Raw genomic sequence first — 27,861 nt, forward strand, 5'->3', positions numbered from 1 at the left:
GACGGGTGTTCACTGAGATACGTGAGACAGTTACTGCGTAATTTCCTTTCCTCAAATACAATTTTCATTTCCTTCATTACGGGCCCTCTCTGTCTTCTTTCACTCCCACCCTTCCTCTACGGTGCGGTTCAGGTGTCCACCCAGATGACAGAGAATTACTGCGCCATTTCCTTTCCTCAAAAAGCGTTGCGTTCAAAGGGCAAGGCATCGCGCCGAACGGTTGGTGGCGTTCCGTGGACTCCCTGGCAGCGCTACAACACGCTGTCGCGTTCCACTCCTAAAGGCGAAGCTTAAGCGTCATTAAATAGCAGTTAATTAGTATTCAGGCATTAATCCGTAATTAACCATTAATTAGTTATTTGTCGTCACTTAGTAATTAGTACTCAATTATATGTCACGGCACCAGTGCCACAGAAGCAGCGAAAGTGGTTCAGAAAACGCTTTCGCCTCTACGCACTTTAGACAGTCAAAGTGCCCCTGAATTTTTCTTCCTTACGGCCCCTCTTTCTTCTTTGACTCCCACTACCTCCCTTCGCGTGTCCACCGATATGACAGAATTACTCAGCCATTTCCTTTCCTCAAAAAGCGTTGCGTTCAAAGGGCAAGGCATCGCGCCGAACGGTTGGTGGCGTTCCGTGGACTCCCTGGCAGCGCTACAACACGCTGTCGCGTTCCACTCCTAAAGGCGAAGCTTAAGCGTCATTAAATAGCAGTTAATTAGTATTCAGGCATTAATCCGTAATTAACCATTAATTAGTGATTTGTCGTCGCTTAGTAATTAGTACTCAATTATATGTCACGGCACCAGTGCCACAGAAGCAGCGAAAGTGGTTCAGAAAACGCTTTCGCCTCTACGCACTTTAGACAGTCAAAGTGCCCCTGAATTTTTCTTCCTTACGGCCCCTCTTTCTTCTTTGACTCCCACTACCTCCCTTCGCGTGTCCACCGATATGACAGAATTACTCAGCCATTTCCTTTCCTCAAAAAGCGTTGCGTTCAAAGGGCAAGGCATCGCGACCCTGCTCGGCTGCCACGACTTACAGGCCCAACAAGCCTTAGTCGGGCGCGCCCGGGCGGCGGCAACCGCCACTGGGGTCCCATACTAGGGACCTCCACCTAGTGTTTGTAAGGATCGGTCCCTTACGGGCTGATCCAAGCATACCTCCTGTCCTTTCTTAATAAATGTTTTCACCACCACCACCACCCGCCGGACGGGGTGGTGGCGTTCCGTGGACTCCCTGGCAGCGCTACAACACGCTGTCGCGTTCCACTCCTAAAGGCGAAGCTTAAGCGTCATAAATCAGCAATTAATTAACATTAATATATCAATCAGTAATTAGCCATTAATTAGTAATTACTTAGTAACTATACATTAATTACGGGTGACATCCAATGGTGAGGTCACCAGTACCACAGTCAAGTGATGCGGAAAACGCTTTCGCCAATGGCCCCTGAATTTTTACGCTGTCGCTTTCTTCGGCGGTTTGGTTTGGTTTGGTTTATTGGGGTTTAACGTCCCAAAGCGACTGAGGCTATGAGAGACGCCGTAGTGAAGGGCTCCGGAAATTTCGACCACCTGGGATTCTTTAACGTGCATTGACATCGCACAGCACACGGGCCTCTAGAATTTCGCCTTCATCGAAATTCAGCTGCCGCGGCCGGGATCGAACCCGCGTCTTTCGGGCCAGCAGCCGAGCGCCGTAACCACTGAGCCACCGCGGCGGGGCTCTTCGGCGGTTTCAGGGAATCTTCTAAAACGCTCTCTCCCTGGTAATATCCCCAGCACGCTTCTCTGTCCACGTCACCAAAACTCCTGCTTTTAAAACCGTTCGCTCGAAAACAAGCATTACTCAAGGTCGCGTTAGTACGAAACACAAGGCCATCCAAGAGGGACCAGAGGGCGGTACCATTTGTACACACATTGTGGACCACCTAATTGGTGTAGAATGTTCTTAGTGGCATCAAATGATTTAGTGCGTTACGGAGCACAAGATTACTAGTTTAATCAAAGCGCAGCCTACCACAGGGATTCGCACCGACGACCTTTGGTTGCCCCAAACCGTGATTTCTCGAAAAAAAATGGTAAACTGGTTTTTGAGCGCAGAATCTCTCACATATCTCGGTGGACACCCGCACCAAGCCGTAAGGGAAGGGATGAAAGTAAGGGTGATAGAAGGAGAGAAAGGTGCCGCAGTGGAGGGTTCCGGAATAATTTCGACCACCTGGGGTTTTTAACGTGCACCGACATCGCACAGCACACGGGCGCCTTTTGCGTTCCGCCTCCATCGAAACGCGGCCGCCGCGGTCGGGTTCGAACCCTGGTGCTCCGGCTCGGCAGACGAGCGCCTTAACCTCTGAGACTTCTTGAAACTTCAAACGTTCATCACGGCCGAACTGACGTAGGCCATTCGAAGCGGTGTCAAACGATTTGTCTTCTTTTGCTGCATACGATGGCATTAAAAAAAAATCTCTGCCTCTCCCGTTGTCACAAAATTCGGCGCATTTTAAAAACAAAGAAAAACCGCCGCGCGCACGGCGTCTCGCCGGCGCGAGCCCAACGGGAGAGAGGGAAAGCCCCCGCCGAGCGCGTGCCTCTCTCTCCACCGCCACGGCATGCGCCGAAGGAATGAGTCATCCACGCCGAAGATTCTCGAACATGCGAGTCGGTTCTACAGCTGACGGGGGGAAAGGGCGTAGCCTTGCGTGCACTAAGACACGTCCCCCTCGCCCGTCGGCGTCGGCGCCACTCAAGAACACGCTCGAAACTTCGAGATGCGACCCCCGACCTCTGACCAATGGGGACGCGCGGCCGGTGAGAAGAGGAAAGGGAGACAGCACTGCCAAGGCTGCGTGTATGTGCGCGCCTACTCGGACGCGAACAACAAGCAGACGGGAGAGCGAGCCTATAAAGAAGGACGTTGACCGCTATCAGTCAGTCCGGACCGCCGTTTAAGCTTCGGAGAAGCGCGCCCGTTCGACTCCCGGGGAAAACACCACTCGGCCAGCATCGGACCAACGAGGCAACGTTCGCCAGTCTGCGGGACGGCATCGTCGTGGAACTCTGGTCGTCGGACTGCCGCAGTGCCCGGTGAACAAATTGTGTTTTGTTTGTTTACCTCTCTCTCGTGTGTTAGTGCACTTTAGGTGCAATATTGCCTTTGTATTGCATTCTCTCGCGAGTTTAACTTTGCACGAGGTGCATTGTTCTGTTAATCACTTTGTATGTATCTGTACTAGTGATTGTGAAATCCTCTGTATCGTCTCTTTGCTGTATAAACTTTGTTTTGTTTTGTAAACCTCTGGCTCCGACCCATTCTCTGGCTTGCGACCAGCGAAAGCTGGGCACCGAACGCCCAAAAACCTCTTATCACTTGGTGGCTGGTCTCCGCTGAGCTTGCCACGCCGAGTCGAGGGCATCTCCTTTGAGTCCAAGACCGCTACCCCCACACGCTCTAAGGGTGTCTGGGAGCTTCCCACGTAAACGTGCGCGAAGTCTGGGTGACACCCGTAACCGAGAGTAGAGTAAGCATGAAATGTTTACGGGCATAACACGAAGCGTACGCGGACACGACGAGACGCAGGCCTGACAAGAATGTATGTACATGCAGCGCGTTCGAAAGTGTCTAAAGTGAACTTTCCCGGCGTGGGGTAGGCCCCAATGTCTACGTAAACGGCTTTACGGTCGCTTTCTAGGTGTTTCTGAAGTGCCTTTGCTCGCGCTTGTCGTCTGCCTTGCTGATGAGCATGATGCATGTGACGTGGGATTGGACTAACGGCGATCTTTTCTCGGGTTTGGAGTGGAAGAGAGGTTTTACTGCCTCTTTTCTCCAGCCCCGGCCATGTCCCTAATTTAGTCAGGTTCGTCCTTCCCGCATTGGTTGTTAGAAGGCGTTCTTTTTGGCTTTCCAAGAGGGCTTCTTGGAGCTCGGTAAAAGTGTTGTGCAGACCAAGCTCTAGGAGTCGTTCTGTAGAAGTGGCTATTGGAAGATTGAGGGCAGTTTTGTAAGCCCCTCTTATGATTGTATCGACAGCTCTGGTTTCCACAGTGCCCAGTTTTTGGTAAGGGAGGCCGTATGTTATCCTGCTCAGGACTAGGGCCTGGACGAGTCTAAGGGTGTCCTCTTCTCTCATACCCTTGCAGTGCCAGGTAATGCGGCGGATCATTCTTGAGATTTGATTAACTGTTGTTTTGATGGTTCTGATCATATGGTCGGATCTGAGGTTACTTTGAAGCCAGAGCCCCAGTATCCGGATCTTGTCCACTTCATTAATCTTGCGTCCTCCCAGGAAAAGCTCAACTTCTCCTGGGGATGTGTAAGGGAGTTTGTGGAGTCTAATGACCTCAGACTTCTCCGGGGCACACTCCAGACCACTTTCCGCAGCAAATTCCTCAACCCTGTGTATGGCTTCTTGTAGGGCTTCTTCTTTTTGGGCTAAGGAGCCGTGTGTGGCCCATAGAGTGTGGCCCATAGGCCATAGTGTGTGGCCCATAGTGTGGCCCATAGTCCGCACCACTTTGGCTGCCTCTGTGGCACTGGTGACGTCACCACTGGATTACGTCACACATAATTGATGACGAAGTAATGACACATTGCTGATTACTGACTAATAACTGATTAATGACTAAATACTAATCAACTGCTAATTACTGACGCTTAAGCTTCGCCTTTAGGAGTGGAACGCGACAGCGTGTAGCGCTGCCAGACAGTCCACGGAACGCCACCACCCGTTCGCCGCGATGCCTTGCTCTCTGAACGCGACGCTTTTTGAGGAAAGGAAATTACGCAGTAATTCTCTGTCATCTCGGTGGACACCCGAACAGCACCATACAGGAAGGGAGGAACGCCACCAGCCGTTCGGCGCGAAGCTACCGGCGCTTGTATGCCGGTCCTGTAGGAGGGCTTAGAGTGCCCCCAGAAATAGACGCTAAATTAGCAGCACTCGAAGCAAAATTTGACCATAAACTAAAGGAGCTAGACGCCCGCCTCGAGGCCAGATTCAATCACCTTGCCGCCGCCCTCACCGAAAAACTTGAGCAGCGCATGGACGCTATGCTTACCAAGATGATGGAGCTCTTGGAGCATAATCTTACCCATCGCTTCACCCAACTTCAAACCCCCTCCACTCCCCCCATCCTACCTCCACAAGCACAAAACACCTTCCCTGAGCCACACATACCAATTGACACCCGTCTTAATACCCTCCTCAATCCCCTCACCATCCAATATGGCGGGGGGGAACACTAATTATCTCCCCATTATAACTTGGAACTGCCGCGGCTTCCGGGCAAAACGCGCACCTCTGCAACTTCTCCTTCCCACTATCACACCCACGCCCCACATACTTCTTCTCCAGGAGACTGCACACCGAGCAACCCTCCCCAGCTACACATCTACACACTCGGATACCACTAACACACCCAGGGCGTCCACACTCATCCACCGCAGCCTCACCTACAAAACTCATCACATTACGACTGAGACGCCCTGCGTGATCACGGAAATTATACATCACACACATTCACTTCCTTCTATATTTATAGCAAACATATACCACCCCCCGTCCCTGCCGATGGCCCCGCTAGAATCACTTCTGCGAAAGCTACACCATCTAGCAGGGAAACATCCCCTACTCATCGGTGGGGACTTCAACAGTCAGCATACTGACTGGGGATACACAACCACGACACATCGAGGTCGCAGGCTCTGGCTGCTCCTGCAGAACCTCCAACTCACTGTGCACAACACGTTTCAGACGCCTACGCGGATCGGCAACAGTGTCAGCATGGACACCAGTCCGGACCTGACGCTGAGCCGCTGTATCCGCGGCGTTACCTGGAACAGAACACAACATACACTGGGCAGTGATCATTACATTATACAAATCACTGTCCCATACAAACCACCCCGTCACGCAAATATGACACACGAACTCATTAACTGGGATGCCTTTCGCGCTGCACGCACCGCCCTCCCAGACACTCCCATCGCAGACATCGATGCATGGGTGCAATCACTCAAGCATGACGTTCACCACAACACACGACACATTGAAACTACAACCGAAACACCGACCCTTGACACACGCCTAGCCCACCTCTGGGAGGCTTATCACAGCATCCTGGAACGCTGGAAAGGCAACAAACACAACAGAACACTTAAAAAGCGGCTGGCCGCGCTGCAGACACAAATCCAACAGCACTCTGAGGAGCTCTGTCGATCCAACTGGGGACAGATATGTGACGGCATCGCCGGAAACCTGTCCAGCAAACGAGCATGGCAACTCCTCCGACACCTCATTGACCCCACACGCACCAAATCAGCAGCACAGCACCACGTGACACGCCTCACACATGAACACATTGACCATCCCGACACCCTTCTAGACACACTTCAAACCATGTACACATCTCCAGGCGGCCCCATACCTCTACCGCACTACACAGGACAAGCAAATCCAACACTCGACACCGACATCACGGAGACGGAAGTCACAGCGGCCCTCCTGACTTTCCGCGCCAACTCCGCACCTGGTGCAGACCAAATCACAAACTCCATGCTCCGTAATCTGGATGACCAATCGATCACCCACATTACGAAATACTTCAACCAGTGCTGGAGGGAGGGTAACCTCCCGCAGTCCTGGCGCCACGCGAAGGTAATATTTATACCAAAACCCAACAAACCACTCACCATTCAAAACCTTCGCCCGATTTCGCTAACCTCATGCCTCGGGAAGCTCCTCGAGCATGTTGTGTTAGCGAGACTCACAAGTCACATGGCGGACAACAATCTCTACCCGCATAGCATGGTGGGATTCCGCCCTCATCTATCCGCACAGGATGCCATGCTGCAACTCTCACACGACCTTTTTGACCCGCTTCTTCCAGGTCACACCAAGGCAGTCTTAGCTTTGGATCTCTCCAAAGCTTTTGATCGCATTGAACATCAGGCGATCATGACTGCTCTATCCCCACTGAATGTGGGTGTGCGCACGTATGCCTACATTCAAGCATTCCTGACTGACCGCACGGCTGAGATACACTTCGGCCCTCTGTCTTCCACCTCCTACACACTTCAGAGTATCGGCACCCCTCAAGGGTCCGTCCTTTCCCCCTTTCTCTTTAACATAACCCTCATACCCCTCGCCCGGAAATTGGCAACTATTCCCCACCTCAAGCACACTCTTTATGCCGACGATATCACCCTGTGGACCACCCACGGCAGTGACGGCGACATAGAGAACACCTTACAGGAAGCAGCCACCCTCACCCAAAATTACGCACCGACCATCGGACTGTCTTGCTCCCCAGAGATGTCCGAACTGCTCCTCATCCGGCCTAAGAACCACCGCTGTCCCCGCTCCCCCATTGCCATTGAATTGAATGGTTACCCGGTACCTGAGGTTGGCACCCTCCGTGTATTGGGCTTGCACATCCAGAACGATGGCAAAAACACCACTACCCTCAAGAAACTCAAGCAGGTTGCAGGCGCGATATCGCACCTCATCCGCAGGGTTTCGGGACATCATAGAGGCATGAAGGAGCGCGACCTATGTCGCCTCATTCATGCCTTTGTCCTCAGCCGTGTACTGTACACTACCCCATACTTACAACTATCCAAACATGACATAAACGCTTTGGATGCTTTGATTCGCAAGGCATTCAAGGTAGCACTTCATCTTCCCCTCAACACACCCACAGACAGATTACTAGGCCTGGGCCTCCACAACACGATCGGGGAACTGGTGGAGGCCCACCGACAGGCCCAATACATCAGGCTCACAAAAACTTCGACAGGTCGGTATATCCTGGACTCCCTGGGAATCAAAATACCGGCCAACGACCCAACCCTTCTCGCCATCCCACGATCCCTTCACCGAGAGCTTCTCATCAGGCCGCTCCCGAGGAATATGCACCCGTCCCACCATGAGCAGCGCCGCAGAGCCCGTGCGAAGGCACTCCATCGAGCGTGCGGCCCCCAGCCGGACGCCGTATGGGTGGACGCTGCCTGCACGGGTGATGAAGCGACAGCAGCTGCGGTGGACTCCTCTTCATCCACCCTCCTCACACTACCTCTCCCTCCAGATACGTCCCCAGAGGCTGCAGAGGAAGCCGCCATTGCACTTGCTATAACCCGCACGGAAGCCCGGTATATTTTAACTGACTCTAAAACTGCGATTCTAAATTTTGCTCGAGGCCGAGTTCATGTCCCTGCTTTTGGCATACTGGACTCGCCCGATGCACCCCCGCCCCGCCAAGTGGAGCTGATATGGGTGCCTGCGCACTCCGGGAATCCCGGAAACGAGGCCGCCGACCTTTTAGCCCGAGGTTCTTTAAACCGGGCTCAGGTGGCCTCGGATCGGGGATTCACGAAGGATCGCATGCACTCATTCAGTGAACTGACCCAGGCATACAGAGCCTCTCGCCAGCTCTACCCCCCGCCCCACCCCTCCCTAGATAACAGACACGCAACACTCTGGCGCAGATTACAAACACATACTCTCCCCTCGCCCCTTACCCTAACCCACTATCATCCCTCCTTCCCCACTCCTGCTTGCGCCCTATGCCCAGAACCCTTCGCTTCTTCCCTCCACATCCTTTCCCTCTGCCCGGCGGACCCTCCCCCGCGGGACCTAGAGAACCTCAAGACCTGGGAGGACTGGGAGACCCTGCTGCATTCGGAGGACCCGGCCGTGCAGACCATCGCCACCGGCCGTGCTGCCAGTGTTATGGACCTCAGGAACATAAACACTTGAGTGCAGTGGGGTCGTGCGGGGACCCTGGGGCGTGCCCCGAATTCCTTTGTAAATAAAGTTTTCTCTCTCTCTCTCTCTCGTTAAATCTCGTACGGTGAACGGATGTTCTAGTTTCAGTGCCCGGATGAGTGGAATTCAGTGTCCGGATGTTGGCTCTCGGTCTCGACGTGACGTCACCGCACTGCCGACAACGGGAGCTAAAAGCATTTCATGCTTAAAAAGTAGATATCTGGATATGACGTAAAATTTGTACTGGGTATAGCGAAGATATGGCTAATGACGCAATATTCGTTCGATACATTGCTAACGCTCGATACTCACACACTGCCTCAGCGTTTTGATATCTTCTTTTTCGAACAAAAGGCGCGGACAATCCGTGGCCCCATCCGTTACAGGCGGTCACCGATGCGAAACTATAGGGGGCGCGCGCGCGGTGATGATTACAGCGAGTGCGACGAGAGGCAACGAAAAAAAAAAAAAGGAAGCGAGCAGGGAGCCACGAATTCCGTCCCGACGGGCCTCTGGTATCTGGAGGAACATAATCGGAGGGGGGCACATATTAATGCACATACGCGCACACGCACGCAAGAGACGACGCGGACGAATGAAAAGTGTGCCCCCCTTCGAGGAGGCGCGTTCTCCAGCGTAGTGTGTGTACACCCCCGGGGCCTCCCTGCTCGTCCAGATATAGCACCGCTGAACGAGGAGACTCTTGCGGTAGCTTTCGTGTCCGCTCTCCATTAGCGCAGCGCGGGGCGGGAGATGGGCACGAGGGGGGGCATCATCGCGAGTTCCTCGCGTGCCCCGGGGCTGCACCGGAGCAGATGGGAGCGGGAGTCGCACGCCACTATACGGAACACCACCACCACGTACAGGGTTGGCCAAAATCTTCGGAGCCGCGTGTAAGGGGGCATTTACAACACCCGCGAAGCTCCATATCACCGGATGGTGAGGGGATGGGTGTCCCATCCTTACTCCTGAGTACGTTTGAAGAAGGCAAGATAACCGCTGGTCCTTAAGCGTAACGGAGTGGATTCCAAGAGGAGGCAAGCGTAGCAGGGGACGACAGAAAGTTAGGTGAGGGCGGATGAGATTAAGAAGTTTGCGGGGATACGGTGGCTGCAGCTGACAAATGACAGGGTTAATTGTAGAGACACGGGAGAGGCCTTTGCCCTGCAGCGGGCGTAGTCACAGGCTGATGATGATGATGACGACGTTTGGAGCTACATAGATGCCGTAAGTGCCGGTTATACTGGTCAAAACCAGATCCTGTAGCCTGGGAACTTTGGTCGACCCTGTACATACATACAGGACAGCTCGGCTTCATTTCATCCTATCTATAGAGCCCACCGCGCGAGAAAAAAAAAAGCGATTTTCCGTTCCTACGTGACCAACGCACCCCTCCACACCGGATGCTGCGAGCAGAATCAGAACCCTTTGATCCCACCGATTACCGAAATTTTGAAGTCCACCTCATCAACAGAGCATGTGTCAACGCGAACTGCCTTTTGCTATACCTATCCTCCGCAGGCCACAGAGCAGACCGACGCGCCGCCTGTGAGCTGCAGCGTCAACTATCCGCGGCGCAACGTGACTTACGAGCAGCTACGAGCAGAGCTCTTTACTGCCGTTGCACGACGCGACAATCGGCAAACCTCTCAACTTAGTAATTTTTGTTTTTCGGGGAGGGCGGGGGGGAACCAAACGGCGAGCAGGATTTTGAAAGATGCGCTTCATATGGGCGGCGCAGCTTTGCGCAACTCGTACGATTAACGGCGGTCTTGGTGCGTCAGCGTGTGACGCAAGCGGTACCTCGTGTAAAGAACCGCCGACGACGGCGCCCCCCCCCCTCCCCCCTCGCTCTTTTAAGTCCCACCGTCCTCTCTTTTTCTTCAGTGCCCAATGAGCACTAGGAAGGGAAGGTTACGACGCACGAAGTGACGTCAGCGACAGTGGTTATTGCATGCACCAGTGCGGGTTTTCGGCGCAGACGAAATCCTCAAGCGAGCGCGCCAGTCGTTCAGTCGAAACGTATTTATGGATGGGGAACCGACCGCGGAGCCCGCATAGGAAATTAAATGCGCCGGTGAAGGCTTCTACAATGCAAGAGCGGGTCACCACGGCATCGCGGTAATCTGCTTCTGGCAGCGTCAGCAACGAAGCAAAAAACAACAAAAACAAAAAAACGAAGGGGCGCGACAGACGACGGCCGCTGCAGAAAACGGCGAACGGTATATCAGCTACACGCGCGCAGCCTCTCGAGGCCGCCTTCACGCAATGCTAATTGAGGAAGCAGCACTCAGCGGGGACAAATTTATGGGTCACTCTTAGAAGAAGCGGATGGGGGGAGGCTCTTATCTGAACCGCGTATTTCGTCGATTTCTTTCGCAGAAAAATTAGGTTCAGCATCATTTTCCTACGCAAATTTCCCGCTTGAAGGGGGGGGGGGGGGGAGGCTTACCCCCTTCCCCCTTTACGCTGAGGATGAAGGCAACGAATAGCCGCTCCCCATCCTCGAAAGGAGTTGACGCCGCAACGCTCTTAAAAGAAGCAAAACTGGGCGGAGGGGAAGGGGGGGGAGGGGGGGGCGCAGTGACCAGAATAAGATGCATATAAAATCACAATTAGTTTTGCTCCTCGAAGAACGTACGCAATGTGTAGTGCGCACTGTCCTCGCGCACCAGGCGAGAAGCAGAGTGCCGACACGAAACAGACTTCAAATGCAGTTGTTCTCCTTGCGTAACCAAAAGCGATTGGCACGGCCACGCCCCCGCATCAATGAGTACAAAGCAGGTGAAAAAAGATGGCAGTGGTTTAGCTCTGGTTAAACCTGAAGGTTTGCGAAAGCAACGAGGAGAGAGAGAGAGAGAGGCGATGGAGAGCACGCGGCAGCGGCCCCGGCACGCTATAGCTATGCGCCGCTACTGCGCATGCGTAACTGGAGAGCGCGGCGGCGGCACCTCTGAGTCACCCGCGCAGCGACGGCGGCGGCACGCCAGCTGTGCGCCGTGTGACGTCACTGCTCCTCGCGCATGCGCAGTATGACCTTTCGTCAGCTCCGCGAAATGGCTCGGCGACTCGCGTAGTGTTGCTTTCGCAACAAAAACAATCGTCTACACGTTGCGTGCCCTTGGGGAATCCGCAATTAGGGTGGCCGAAAAGGGCATGGTTAACGTTATTGCGTCCCCTTCCCCGCTCTCTCTCTCTCTCTCTCGCATAGCCGCGCCTACGTGGACGTATCGCACGAGGCATCGGCTGAGCCGCTTCCGCCATCGAGCGCTGCTGACGAAAGCTTCGCAGAGAGAAAACGAAAGAAAGGAGGGGGGGGGGGGGGGGGGGGGGGGGGAGGCGCAGAGTCGACCATCACCCGCCACCAGATAGCTGGACTTCCTCGAAGCTGCGAAGGAGAGACCCGCGGAAAAAGGAAAAAGAAGCGGGCCGATTGCCAAGTGTTTTTGAAAACCGGGAGGCGACTCCGCTCCTGCGGCGCGCAGTCCCTCAGCAATACACGTGATTGAGCTTCGGCGACATCTAACCTCCCCCCCCCCCCCCCCCCCCCCCCCACGCATCACCCGCAGCTGGCGAGCATGGTGCCGAAAAGGCGAACCGCGGTCAACAGGCAGCGCTTGGGCCTGGCTGAGAAGCAGCGCGGATGAGGACCACCCCGGGTAGGCGGGGGCTGCTTCGTCGGACACAGAAACGCGAAGATCGGCTTTCACGCGACTCGCAGAATACAGTAAAAATAAAAAAAAAACTCCGTTTCTCAGCCACTTTTTTCCGCCGAGCATTGTGGGTGTGTGTGTGCGACCACGAGTTCGTGGAAACGCCTTTTTGCAGAGCCACGGATGCTTTTGGGGAGGACGTCGGAAGCAGCACCGTCGGAAAAAGAAAGAAAGAAAGAAGGAAGGAATGAAGGAAGGGAAAGAAAGAAAAAGAAGCAAGGAAGGAAAGAAAGAAAAAGAAGCAAGGAAAGAAAGAAAGAAAGAAAGAAAGAAAGAAAGAAAGAAGGAAAGAAAGAAAGACGAGCACCAGACCAACGAGAAAACGCGTCGGCATTGAATTGTATACAGATGACGTCAAATCATGTGCGGAGCGCTTAGACAAAATATATCGACCGGCGAAATTAGAAAACGTAACGCGCTCGTGCCCAGACGAGCGTGGACTCTGGAATCCGGACACAAGGTGTCGCTTCGTTTGCAGGGCAGATATGCACCCGCCCGAGCGCTCCACACATGTTGGACGTTGGCTGCACTCAATGTCGCTACGCAATAACGCGAATACGCCCATATGGGGAGTAAAAGGGGAGTGAGTTGTTCCCCAGCGCACTCTATTTTATAAAAGGGAGTGCGCCACCAGGACGACTTTACTCCCGTTTTACTCCTTTCAGTTTGGAGTGCAGCAGGAAAAATATGAACCTAACGGCGGTGTACACAACAGCCTTCGCATCAGCCGAAGCTGCGTTCCGGACGAGAAACTATATAGCTGCGCTCCCGGCGTCCTTCAAACACCAAAACTACACCCGTCCGAACGTTGCTCCTTTCCTGCAGTACACGCGTACCTCACAAGCTGTTGCCGACTTCCCTCTATATTCATTGAAAAATTAGGACTGCGCGAATAAGAGGACAGGAGACAAATACGCGTCAAACACGAATACACCTACATGGGAGTAAAAAAGGGAGTAAGCTTTCCTCCAGCGCACCTTCTTTTTTAAAGGCAGTGCGCTAGTGGACAACTTTACTCCCTTCTGCTTAGAGCGTATACACAAACACGAATGCACCCACATGGGAGTAAACAGGGAGTAAAGCTGTCCTCTTTACTCCCTTTTAACTCTTTTCTGTTTAGAGTGTTATAGGAACGGAAACGACACCGCGATCGCGCAGGGCCTCGATCGACATCCGCTGAGGAGGGAAGGGGGACGAGTGTATTTTCATTCCGTTTCCCGGTATGTAGACAGACCGGAAACTTGCCTTCTTCGGTGTTCCGCAAGTCGCCGGGGAATACGCAACAAGCGAACGCCATTTCTTAAGGGCACTGCACTCTCGCGCGTCCGGGTTTGCGGCAGCGGCTGCTTGCTGTCCTCAAAGATAGGGATCCAGTCGGTTCGACGTTACTGAGCCCTGTTGCGGGACAAACTGTGACCGCATCGGACTGGCGACAACGTGATCGAAACGTCGTGTCCTAATTCGCCTTCGAAATTCTCGTCTCTAAACATTAGGAGATCCATGGTTTGGTTTACTGGTTTATTGGGGTTTAACGTCCCAAAGCGACTCAGGCTATGAGGAACGCCGCAGTGAAGGGCTCCGGAAATTTCGACCACCTGGGATTCTTTAACGTGCACTGACATCGCACAGTACACGGGCCTCTAGCATTTCGCCTCCATCGAAATTCAGCCGCCGCGGCCGGGATCGAACCCGCGTCTTTTGGGCCAGCAGCCGAGCGCCGTAGCCACAGCCACCGCGGCGGGCCATTTAGAGACGAGAAACAACTGATAACCTCGGAAGGGAATGTACAAACGAAATTACAGCTGCGGTCACCAGTATTACTCAGCGTGCTGATAAACGATTCTTGATGACACTTCCCATCAAACGCCGCCAGAAAACAGCGCGCACGCAGATACTGACCACCCGAAAAAGGAAGATTACGTTACACGCACCAGGGACCAGAAGCAGCTCGCGCGCGACGTGCAGTGTAGGGTCAACGCGTGGCAAGAAAACCAGCTACTAGCTACTATTGCGGAAATAAACACTCCCGATTCGCGTAGCGCGTGAGACTGGCTGTGCACTGCGCACGCGACGTCGCGAGCATGAACTCGCTGGCACCACGCGCGAGCTATAACCACACATCCTCGGGCTTCCGGACTGCGCGTCTCGCGACAACCCGTGCGTCACACACTGCAGCCAACGCACAGACCGCGTCATCTGTGCAATACGCAAAGCATACAGAGAGAGAGAGAGAGCTAGACAGGGGAAGAGGGGGGAGGGGGGGGGGGACGAACACAACCGCGACGGACGCTCCGGGGATTGCGTATATACACTGCTCGGTACATACAGGAAGTCGCACTACATATACACCGTCGCCGACGCACGCCAGAGCGGGAAGGGAGGGCTTGTCGCCTAATATACAAAAAAGGAGTACTAACAAAAAGTAAGCAAAGAAAGAGATGAAGGCAGGCAGAGAGCGGGCAACAATAAACAGTTGCCGTCCTCGCCTCGCAAACTGGATGGAGATTAGACACTTTTAGTTGGCCGTACGGAACGGCGTTACGTACGCAGGAACGTTGCGGGTCGCGAGTGCGCATGCGCAGAACGTTCCGTACCGCTGGGCCGCTTGCGTACGTACGCACGCATCGTGTCGTTGCGTGCGTACGCTACGGGCACGTTACGGGTTGCGTTGACAAGATGGCGGCGCCCAGCTCGCCCGCTTCGAAATATATGCATGTAACCGCTGCATTCTCCGGCGGGATAGCTCGCTCAAATGGTAGCGGTTCGCTTTTATTTTGCACACTCTCGCCCACACGCAGAAGTATAAGCGATAACTAGCCCCTGTTTTTCAAATAATTTGGCGATTTTCAAGCTGTAGGCCTAACCGTGTTTGTTTACCTCGTAGCAACGACACCTGGCGGAGCACTTCTCTGGCTTTTAGTCAATTATTTCATTTTCTTCTGCTTGCATAGTTTTTCTTGGAACAAAAAAAAAAGACTCGCGATGCAGCCAGCTTCGTTACCAGTAATTAAATGCTTCTCGGCATTTCGATAGCTGCTGTGGTAGTCGCGCAACACACGAGAATCACAACCTAAAGCAAACAAAACAGCGAGAACAGCTGGAGGAGGATTGGCGAGAGGCTTGGCTTGGCTGATGTCAAGAACTTTTCAAGCATCAGTTCTTATTTCTTGCGCCAGATGGCGCGGAGAAGCACAGCACAGAATTTTAGGATGCGCTTGGTACGTCCACTTGGAAGAACGCTAACGTACGGCTAACTAAAAGTGTGATGGACGCGCCATTCGTACCGTACGCAACGTAGTGAGCGTTGCGTACGTAAGCCCGTTACGTACGGCCAACTAAAAGTGTCTATTAGCATCTTCCGTACGCAGCCACGGTCATGGTCTGGGGGAGAAAAAGAATACGGCAGCCGTCTCTTCCCTCTCTCTCTTTCTTCGCCGCGCGTCGGTGGCACGGTCACGGACGGGCCTCCGGGCAGGCCACCGAGTCCGAAGCGTCGTCGCCGAGAAGAGGGGACATCCGCAGCTTCCTCCGGACACACACACATAAAGGAGTCGTCGCGAAACGGCCGAGGAGGAGGAGGGGAATCCTCCTCGCGCCCCATTAATCTGTCTTCCATTTCTTTATTTATCCTGCCCCGGGGACGGGGCGGTGTCGCTACGTCGCGGATAATATAAATAGAGGTCGCAGTGACCGGTTGCAGCATCGGTTGAGGCAAAGAAGCGGACGCGTGCCGATTCAGGCAAAGAACGATTAAAAGAGGCACTCGCGCGCTGTGCGACGTCGGTGCGTACGTTAAAGAACGCCAGCTGCGGTGGAAACGAGTCCAGAAACCCTCATCCACTACGTTATCCTTCATAGCCCGCGTGCAGTTCCCTGTCACTAAGCTCCATTTAAATGAATGGAAACGCGTAGCATACTCCGACTGACGTTCGTTTTGGAACACCGTGAAGTTAACAGCGCAATACGAGACACGCACGCAGCAACGCTGACTATCGTTCGTCCTCATTCTCTTCCTCTGCGCGCGTGTCTCGGATTGCGATGTTAACTTCCTGATGCTTCGTAACCAACTATAGCCCGCCAAAACGTTGTAGTTTTGGAGAGTTTGCGCACCGCGATCATTTCCCCTGCGAGATCAGTACACCTCAATCTAAACGAATAAATCAACGTATATAAATAAACAAAAACCTCTACGCGTGATAAAAAATAACAGAGAGAAGCTCGCTTTCAGTGAATCTAGCATTAAACTGCAAATAGGAAAAATACGAAACAGCTTGACCTTCACGAGACTAACAGACCCATCGCGTGAACAACTTCCCTATTTTATCGCAAGTCCGTGAACCGAGAACTAAGACGAACCAGCAAGCGCGAGGGCGAACTCGAGGCAACCAGCATTGCCGAACGTCCGCCTAACGTCCGCCAAACTGCCAGGTGTCCGCCACACCATCGTGGTGTGGACGCAGCGGAAGCTGGAAGCATCGTGGTACACCTAACGCCCACACATTTCCCCACGCCTGTCACCGCCGTCAGCTTCCCGGCTGAGGACGTCCTCGAGAAAAGACAGGACTCGGCGAAGGTTGGAGACGTCCTCCTCCGTTTATCTGGAGCCTGGCGGGCTGTTTTGAGCCGCCAACTCGGTTTCGTTTCATTTCTTCGCCGAGGCTGACCTTGCATCCCTATCGCGCCGGCGCTGTTCGTGTGGGTTTCGTTGAAACACTGTAGTACAGTTAGGTTTAGAGCTACGGTTCAGACGATTGCCAGAAGCTAAGTCTCTGGAAGGTCGCGTTCTTTATCTACGCGGAACCGACGCAAGGACGCTTCCGCGCGTCTGGGACTGCGCGTACAATGACAGTTCGGCAGCGCACCGCGCGACGATAACCAGACGCCCCAAAGACGGAAAAGCCAAGGCGCGCGGGAACATGCGGAACCGACGGGATGCTCGTCTCCTTTCTGCTACCGGTCCGTTTTGTGTGTACGTGCTGTGACTATAGAAAGAAGCAAGCGGTACAGCGCTGTGCTCGTGGGCAAACAACCTAGTGGGCTCCGCAGTACACTGGTTAGCCCAATTCTGAATATTAATTAAAGATAACTGACTGGCTTTCTAAGAAGCTTCTCTCCAATTGGTTAAAGAAACGGCCCGTACACACACTGAACAGAAACGAGCAAGAAACTAGTAAGCTATCCTCTTACAGACTCCCTCTTATAAGAGGGAGCGCTCCAGAAAGCATCTTACTCCCTTTTTTACTCCCATATAGGTGTGTTCGTGTTTAGAGTGTGGAGCTCTGTGAAAACGTATTCAGGGGGCTCAAGGAAGGCTCGAACCGAGGTTTCGCTCAGGCTAACTTTGACGGGCGAGCCGGCGTTTGCGACATTCAAAGAGCTGCACGTGCCAGCCGAGTAATTTTTTACCCGCGCATATAAAGCGTACACAACATTCGAAGTCATTCGGTCTAATATACGCTCATGCAACGTGCCGCCGGATCAGCGGATCACGAAACAACTCCCGGGAGGTTCGAGGCCGCTACCATCTTCAAAATTTACTTCCCTCTCTCTACGATTGCTCAGTTATTGCACCTTTTAGTATGATTCACAAGAACCACGTATACTACTCCTATCACTACTAAAACTGCTTCGAAGCACTCGGTGGACATTTTACTTTCCTTAGAGTATTCAAAGCGCGTATTCTGTGGTGCGTTATTTCTTAAAGTGACCTAGACGCGGGAAGTGTTCACCGAGCTAGAGCACGCGCGTTTTATGACCGGCGAATGCAGGAATCCCGCGTATGCCGCGGGTACCCCAGAGAACCCGGGAAGCGAGGCTAACGGCAAAGCCGAGCGCAGAAAGAAGCCTTCTCCAGCGGGCGGACGGGAGCGCGGATGGGATGCACCAACAACGACGTGGGGCGTCTCGCACGCATTCCCGACTCGCCACCACCCGATTCTCGAACCCAACCTCCTCACCCCTGAAAGGGAACGCGCGGTGGCACGGTGGTAAGCGCTTGTAGACCATATAACCAGCTGCTTCTCACGGATGCAAGGCACGCTTTTCCCGTGGCCCTTAAATTATTTTCACTTAAGTTTACTCTCTCACTCGCTCTTTGGGGACGGATACTATAGAGTTGGGAAAAGGCAAATAAAAATGACTGTCCTCGCCCATGAGTGCAGACAGTTAGACCGTCTTTCTTCGCTTAAAACGAGTTCAGTAAAAAACGATACAGCACGTTCAACGGCACCTGCTGCTGCAGAACCGCCACAGAAACCCGAACAGCAACCCAGAACCCACAACAGGAACCTCCAGCAGGAACCTCCAACAGAAACCTCCAGCAGGAACCTCCAACAGAAACCTCCAACAGAAACCTCCAACAGGAACCTCCAACAGAAACCTCCAACAGAAACCCTCAACAGGAACCCTCAACAGGAACCCTCAACAGGAACCCTCAACAGGAACCACAACAGGAACTGCAATAGGAATCTCAACAGGATCCAACAGAAACACAACACGACCCCCCCCCCCCTCCGCCCTTCCACCCCCATGCCCCGGCGGTCGTCTCCGTGGAAACGCGCGCCAAACGCCGAGTTCAGGCCGATCGCCAGATGGGCCACAGGCGAGTAAGCGAACGAGAGGCACGGCGCCAAAAACAGGAGCAACGAGCAAATGGCGATGCGCGCAGCCTCATTTCTTTTTTTCTTCCTCCTTTCTTTCCCTCAAAGTCGTCGACCACAACGCGACCGGCGTGTGTCCCGCAACCGCCGCGACGACGGGAACCGGTAGCCCGAACGAAGCACGTCGTACACGCGCCGACACACGTGACAGGGGGGCGACCGGCGAGGCCGCTCGATGGCGTGCACCTTCGGCCACGGCAGCTGCTGCGGACACGTATCCGAACGAACCACGGTGTGGACGACGATCCACACAAAAGTGAGTGGAGATGGGGGGAGGGGGGAGCATCGCTCACTGTGGCGTGTCCCCGACGATGCTCGTTATGGTGGACGGGAACAAAGATTAGAGATGGAAAAGACGAAAGTACTATACAGGAAGCAACCAACGACGCGCCACTGGGGAAATGCGCGCAGGGAGGTAGTAGCTCCGGTGGTCACAAGCGTGGTGGCGTTTGGATCCCCGAACGGCCATCCACCGACGGCGCCAATGGATGGCGGTGGCTGTCCCGTGGTTGGCACGTTGCTTCCGGTTGTGGCACCGTCCCTTCCTACCGGTCTCCAGATCGGAACGCAATTATACCTGCCGCGCAAGGTTTGTACCCATTAGAGTGTCAGTGCCTCGTTGGACATGGGCACGTAATGCGAATGCGAGATAACTGATGGTCGCTTAGGGTAAACGGAGTGTATTCAAAAAGGGCAAGCACAGTAAGGGGCGGATGATATTGGGAAGTTTGTGGAGATAAGGTGGTCGCAGGTGTCATAGGACAGGGTTAACTGGAGGGATACCAGAGAGGCCTTTGTCCTGCTGTCGACACAGTTGGGCTGGTGACGGTGATTATGTCAGCGTCGAAAAAAAAAAAAGAGCGGGGGGGGGGGGGGGGGGGACATTCCACTCTACTGTCCTCGCGAGAATAGAGGGCGCACGTACAGCAAAAGTACAATGGTTAACTGCACTGAATATAACGATTACCTTCGGGAGGAACGAACATATGGCACGGCAGGTATACTCTAAACGAAAAGGACTAACAAGGGAGTAAAAAAGGCACTGTGGTAAAGGACGGCTTACTCTCATTTTACTCCCATATAGGCGTATTAGTGTTTAGACGGTATCTTGCAAAATGACGCCACCTCTGTGCGCTGAGTTCGTCACATTTTTTTGTTCTTTTGTAAGGGGTAAACTACGTCCAGAAAAAAATACGAACTGAATCGACGCCACAACAGCGCACCCTTTGAGTTGCCCTTCATTTTTTTTTTTTTCTTGAGCGTGTATCGGCCGCGCTTCAAGACCGCACTGGCGGTGGAATCTGCAGGAAGTTGCAGTAAAATTAGAAACACGCACAACCGGTTCATTTCAAAGGGGCGGAATATCTGAGCCTCGCCGTTCCGAATAGAATGCGCACTGTAAAAAGAAATGCACTTCGCGGTCTTGGGGCACACAGAACGAGGGGAAACGAAAAGGAAAAATGAGAGCATTGTATATCCCTGGACAGCGACAAAATAGGTAGCGGGAGCAACATCAAATAAACGTCACAGGGGCGCTTCTCTCAATGTCACTTTTACTGAGCCCTGCGAATAGCTTTCTCTCCTATACCATCTCACGTGGGCCCGATGGAGCGCGCCGTCAACCTCTCTGTAGCCCGTCCTCTAGCCGCGTGATTCTCGTCGCCCACATCCAAGGGACATCCAGGTGAGATCCAACGGACACGTGGTCCCACTTAGCCTCATCCGCAACATGGCGCCCATCAAAAGGGCAACTAAGTAAAGGCTCGGACATGAGCTGAAAAATAAAAGTTCTCTCCCCCTCTCTAAGTTTCTAATAGCTTGCTCTATATTATTTCTTGCCCTTCGCATAGATGCACCTCTGGCTTATGCTGAATGCACAGTATTTCTTTAAAATTCACACAAAATTACCGCTACAAGGCGTTTATACTTCAAAATACGACGCTGCGGGCAATGGCAGAACAGTACAAAAAAAAATAAAGATTTTAGCTCCGACACTTCAGCCCAGGAATACCGAGCAAATGCTTCGTTTAGTAGGGCTCTCATTTATTGGAACTCGCTTAATTCGAACTGCCGCGGTTTATTCGAACTGACGCTTTCGTCGCGTCCGAACCAAGTGCATTGAAAAGGATCCTGTTCATTCGAACTCCGCATAATGTGAACAGATTTTCGGTCCCTTTCTCGAGTTCTATCGGAGGTCGCGAACACGCGCGTGCAGCGTACGCGGTCAATGACTGCGACAGTACTGCGATCTACCGTCTGGGACGTCGTCGGCACCGATAACGAGTCAAGATATGCAAACCGTATAGGCAACGGGTAACGGCGAGATAGGAAGAAACTTCGTCCAAGCGCGTTCCCTTTTTGCGCGCGACCGTTCGTCGTGCCAACGGCAACTCGGTGCAAATGCGTGCCTTTGCAAAAACCGTGCGGTGAAGCCGTTACCACAGCGCAGTCCTTTGCCCGGCCCTTCTCCTGAGGTGCGGCATCCCGTAACGGGGCATCAACAAAATCACATAAGATGTGCAGGTCTGGCCAGACGAATACCTGGTTCGGGTAAATTTGTGACTTGATTAACTCACACGTTCCAATTACCTTCTAATCAACCAACATAATCTCATCTGCGTTGAACCAGCTAAAAACGTCACGCATACAGAGTAGGACTCGCGGCCACACGGGTCCGATCAAAAGCTGTCCGTCAGGCCCCAAGCTTGGATTGTGATTGGCTGGGCGCTGCTCCTGAGGCGGCCAATCTCTTCCTTCGCGGTAAGCGGGAGAAATAGCCAATCAACACCATATTCACGACATTCGCGGCAGCGCGTGACGGGTGTTGGCCTATAGCTTTCTCTTTCCTTCCCTGTCCTTATCTCCCTTCCCATAATTTCTGAACGATATTCAGGTGTCACCCTAGCGCTCTAGACACTCACGGTAAGGTCCGGAACGGTGAAATGTACGGTTCGGTGTACAGTTAACCTTTAGTGTATTTAAATCCAATTTGATTTAAATAAAGTTCATTTTTCTCTCTCATTACTTTATCAATAAACTTTCTCTCCTTGCCAATCTTGCATTTCTGACGGCAGTCATCTTGCCTCGCGTTCCCAGCCTGAAAACGTACACATCGCCACAACTAGACAAGAAAGCCCGGTTAACTTTTTAACTATCACTGTTTGGCTCATTAATTATTGAGAGGTGTGTAGTTCACCATAATTAATATCCATATCAGTTTTTACAATTTCTAAAACGCGGTTCTCCTGAGCGCTGTGGCGCAACAAATTTTGGCTATTTCGACGAGTTACGTGCACTGGAGAGGTTGCTTTGCCTGCAAGCTTCTCGAAAGCGCATGTATTTTGGCGCGATGTAGCTCAGAATTTTTTGAGCCACCGCGCTGAAGGTAACCGCATTTTCGAAATTCTAGAAACATATTACATACAGGGGCTATACGCCTCTCAGTAAGTGAGGAGCCTAACAGTTATAGTTAAAAAGTTAACTATTCAATACTAGCTAACCAGCCTGCTAGCTAGCATGATTTAGCGGCATTCTGATGTACTACACCGCTAACAGTGCTATGCCCAAAGAAACGCTCTTCCAACTCAGCCTATTTTTTAAAAGTGTGTGAAGTCTAAGGTGAAACACCCTGTATATAGCTTTTTCGGAAGGGGCTCAGTGTAGATAACTGCATCAGGGAGTTGGGGCTGAGCATGATTCCTTGTCCCCTTCTTGGATACGTGCCTGCATTATACACCCTAAAATCCGCTATCCGCAGACGCTTTTTGCCGACGTTTCATTCACCACCGCAACGTGGCACGATCACACAGGCCTAAAAATACGTGCCCAGATCGCGTCTCGCACCTGTTTCGCATCCTGCCAACGAGAACGTCCAAAACAGCGTGGTCGCCACAAAAAAAAAAAAAAAAAAAAAGCGACAAACAGTGTGACCGCTTGACAGCGAGCGGAGAGGACTGCAGACGTGTACGCAATTACTTTCTGCCCGTATAGACCAGCAGAACGCCAAAAAATGAAGAATGGAAACTACATCCGGTGCGAAGCCAGACATGTGAAGCGCACAGCTGCGAGCCAATAACTTCGCAACACAGTCGGTCGTCCTTATCAGTTCACCGTCCCACTCGTAGTTTCATTCATGCTGAACTATACAGGCGCTGAACAACGCTTCGTGAATGGCTTCGGCGAATTTTCCTTTCTGCGCTTCGCGGTCACAGCGATGCACACACTTACTACGCGGTTTCCGAGATTCCGTGTCGCAAATTTCGCCGAATAACGACACGTGGACGGATTCACCTGAGTTCCACATCATTTGCTCTGCGGCCACCGTGACGTGTATACACTCCGAACGGAAAGGAGTAAAAACGGGAGTAAGATGTCTTCTAGCGCACTCTCCTTCATATAGCTGAACCTAAAGACGCGGGTTCGATACCGGCCGCGGCGGTAGAATTTCGATGAAGGTGAAGTCCTAGAGGCCCGTGTACTGTGCGACGTCAGTGCACGTTAAAAAACCCCAGGTGGTCGAAATTTCCGGAGCACTTCACTACGGCGTCCCTCGCAGCCTTAGTCGCTTTGGGACGTTAAACCTCCATAAACCACAAAACTAAAAGGGTGCGCGCTAGAGGACCGCTTACTCCCTTTCTTACTCCCATATAGGCGTATTCGTGTTAAGAGTCGGATACAACTGGTCTGCTGTGAAGCTCCGCCCAAATTCGGGACCGCCGCACAAAATTTCTCCGCGACAAAATAGTAGTCCGTTGTTAAAACTTGTCTAGTCACTTAAACAAGAAGCTAATCGCAGGAAAATAAATTGTAAGGTCTAGAACTTTGATATCTGGTTTGTTTAATCTAGTCAAACATTACAAAGTTGATTTCATTCACTATTGTGATTGGCCAGCGGAGTAATATAATACGCCGCGGACCGTGGCCCAGTGTTTGCTACTGCTGATTTTTTTTTTTTTTTTTAAGTTGTACCCTACTATCGAGTGATAGGTGATTCCTGTGACTGCACATCGCAAACCGTGACAATCAAAGCCACGTGCACGGTTTTATCGAAAAGCTGCATCACTCGTTTTGGGGGCCACGGAGACACGCGACTCGAGAGATTTGACGCCGCAAATTGCGCCAAACATTGCCATGTGGATAAGTTTAATCGATTGTGCCACCCTTCGCTTTGCAGTGTCACACTGATATATCTACTACAATGATTCTTGCGATTTTACGCCGCTAAACTACGTTAAGCAACGCCACGTGGATAGTTCCGCACGATTTCCCAACCGTCGCTTCGCGGTCGTAATTTCGTTCTACCAACACCGTCTAACGGCACGTGGACCAATTTTTCGATTTCGCCGTCGCTTAGACGCCCGAATGTACGGCCTTCGTCGTTAAAAGTCTTGAGGCCGCGTACTGTTTTTGCGCCGCATAGTGGAACACTTATGACCCTTCCTCGATGGTGAAGACGCAGGATCCTTGTCAACGGCAGTGAGTGACATTTGGTTCTCTCCTATATACGGTTTACTATGAGTAAAAAGAAAACCGTATGGCCCGAAGGGTTTTCATCGAGGCTGTACCAGAGTATTGAGGGACTGGCTCTACCCTGACGTGATTGATTGATTGATTGAAAACATCTTTATTTATTCAGTATTTTCAGAACATGTGGGTGGGCCGCCTAGTCCGGTAGTCCACTGGCTGCTGCTGCTGCGGTGGCCCTCCCCACCAGCCAGTGCTGACGGTCAGGATCATCGCTGAGCAGAATAGCCTCCCACTGCTCCTCCGAGGGGTTGGGAATGGGGTCAAGTAAGGGATTAAATTGGCATGCCCACACCATATGGTAGAGGTTAGCTACCTCTCCACAGTGTGGGCACTGCGGAGAGTATAGTGTAGGGTACCACAGGTGTAATTTAGCTGGTGTTGGGTATGTGTTGGTTTGTAGTCTCCTAAGGGTGTTCTCTTCTAACTTATTGAGGGATTTGTGTGGTGTTGGGTACTCCTTTCTGGCTGTTCTGTACGGCGCGAGATTGTCAGTATACACTGCTAAACCTATCAGGTCACGGCACCCTTCATGGTCATCAGGGGGAGACGCCCGGTATAGAAGAGCTCGGGCATGCCTGTGAGCGGCTTCGTTTCCTCCTGGTAGTTCCAGGTGACCGGGAAACCAGATGATTGAGGCTTGGTTGGGTGGATGCTTAGTCAGCAATGACAACCCTGACTTATGAATTAATCCGGAATTGTAGTTGCGACAGGCGTTCTGGGAATCAGTGAGCACAACGGCGTTGGGGTTATATGCTACAGCTAATGCAATAGCTGCCTCCTCTGCGTGAGTGGGGTTAGATGTTTTCACCGAGGCGCAGTTCACCATCGACCCTGAAGGCGTTGAGACTACAATAGTCATGACTCCATTCTGTGGTCCTGCTGCGTCCACGTAAAGGGTGTTAGTCTGCTTGTCCCATTTCTTCTGCAGGGCTTCCCCTCTTGCCTTCCTCCTCTCGATGTTATATGCGGGATGCATACGTGCGCCATATTGTGGCACAGTGCGCAGCTCCAGCGGTGCAAGCCGAAGGAGCTTAGCGGTAAAGCTGTTTATGAGGTTTGGTTTAGTAGGGTTTAACGTCCCAAAGCGGCTCAGGCTATGAGGGACGCCGTCGTGAAGGGCTCCGGAAATTTCGATCCCCTGGGGTTCTTTAACGCGCACTGACATCGTACAGTACACGGGCCTCTAGAATTTCGCCGACATCGAAATTCAGCCGTCGCGGCCGGGATCGAACCCGCGATTCATATTATAATGTACCGTAATCTGCACACTCATAACAAGGCTGCATTTATCTTAGTGTGGCTTGCAAATAGGGGAATAAAATTAAGTTCTTCCGTTCACATCCCAATGGGCATTGAATCTCCCCTGGACGTCTTGGGGACATTCAGGATGTCTTCAAGACGTCCAAGGGACGTTCAGTGCCCATTGGGATTGTGCTTCACAAAGTTGATTGTAGCTGGTGCAAGACATTTCTAAAGTTTTCCCGACTGCAGCATACGTCTCTTAGTCAGGTTGGAGGCTAGCCCGCGATAGGTATTCGAACCGAGTGTCTGAGTGATTCACTCGGACCTTTCGTGGAATCAGCGTTAGTGGAATCGGCGTTCGGAGGAGCGTCTTCGTTCCATTCCTCAGCGCGCAACCGGAGTGCAACGGTCTCGATGACACACTAAAGCTCTTGCCTTCACAGCACGTAAGCAGTCTGAAGTGCCCTCAGAATCCCCCCCCCCCCCCCTCCCCCCCTCCAGCCTCCTCGTCCTCCCCATCGCTAGCTCCGCTGTCCCTGAGACGCTCGCACGGCTCCGTCCAGCACGGGACTCGACAGAAAGAAGCTGGCGAGACCGTTTACGCCGTTTTATCGGTCACCCAGAGCCTCCTATAGCGCACGCGCCAAGCAAGGAACGATAAAACAGGCGGTGTGAAGAGCGGAGCAAGGATGCCGCCGACTCGAGAACGCGGGTGGCTGACTGACGCGACGGAGAAGGCCGCCGCGCCCACGAAGGCTGGGCGAAACGGGGGACCGCGCTGCTTGGTGGACGTTCACCGACGATGACGACACTTTCGGGGGGCGATAAACGACGGAGAAGCATGTGGCATGCACATGCGGCTGCCGCTGCCAGCGACGCACGTGTCCCATCGGACCGGCATGCACGCCTGGAGCAGCATCAACGCCCATCCGGCGCGCTTCGCATCATCCCCGGCATCTCGGGGGTTTGGTTTCTCTTTTTTTTTTTTACTTTCTTCGCGAAAGCGAGCAGCAGATGTAACTAGTGGGGTCGCATACGCCATCTGAAGTTCCTGCAGAGGACATACAGGGTGTTCCACTTAAGAGGGCTCACCAGCTACAAGGCAACTCAGATTTGAACTTTTTCTGTCGATAGATGGCAGCACCTGAGTACCCCAAAAAGGAGGGAAGTTCTATTCCCCCTCCAGGTGTGTAAACTACACCGCGACACGAAAAAAAGTATTCGTTAACAGGCTTTCAGAGTTAGACGAGCGCTTTTTTAGCCACAGCATTGTCAACGGTGTAGTAGGTATACATCAGAGTGCAGCTAAGGCGTGCTAGCTAGCAGGCTGGTTAGCTACTATTGAATAGTTAACTTTTTAACTATTACTGTTAAGTTTCTCAATTACTGAGAGGTCTATGGCCTACCGTAAGTAATATCCGTATCAGTTTTTTAGAATTCCGAAAACGCGGTTCCCTAGCGCTGTGGCTCAAAAAATTTTGAGCTACGCCGCGCCAAAATACGCGCGCTTTCGAGAAGCTTGCAGGCAAAGCAACCTCTCCAGTGCACGTAACTCGACGAAATAGACCAAATTTGTTGGGTAACAGCGCCGAGGTTAAGAGCGTTCTAGAAATTCTAAAAACATATGGATATTACATACAGTGGGCTACTCGCCTGTAGATAACTAAAGAGACTAACATTAATAGTTTAAAAGTTAATTATTCCATATTAGTTAACCTGCCTGCTAGCTATAGCACATCTTAGCTGTATTCCGATGTACTACACCGAGCGCTGACAATGCTATGCCGAAAAAAAAAGCGCTCTTCTAATTCAAAAAGCCTAGTTTTAAAAAGTATGTAAAGTCTTAAATGAAACACAATTTTCAAGTCTTAGTAAAACGTGCGATGGGTGGTCGAAATTTCCGGGGCCCTTCACTACGGCGTCTCTCGTAGCCTGAGTAGCTTTGGGACGTTAAA

The 27,861-nt window shown here is 52.4% G+C and overlaps 1 protein-coding gene across 1 annotated transcript in view; it reads right to left on the bottom strand.

Annotated features, from left to right (window-relative positions):
- The window catches only part of ttv (exostosin glycosyltransferase 1 ttv), a 164,024-nt gene that overhangs the window by 131,251 nt on the left and 4,912 nt on the right, over positions 1-27,861 (bottom strand). The window lies entirely within an intron of this gene.

This window comes from Amblyomma mixtum, chromosome 8 (assembly GCF_055824585.1).
Source record: "Amblyomma mixtum isolate Tamu chromosome 8, ASM5582458v1, whole genome shotgun sequence".
Classification (NCBI taxonomy): domain Eukaryota; kingdom Metazoa; phylum Arthropoda; class Arachnida; order Ixodida; family Ixodidae; genus Amblyomma; species Amblyomma mixtum.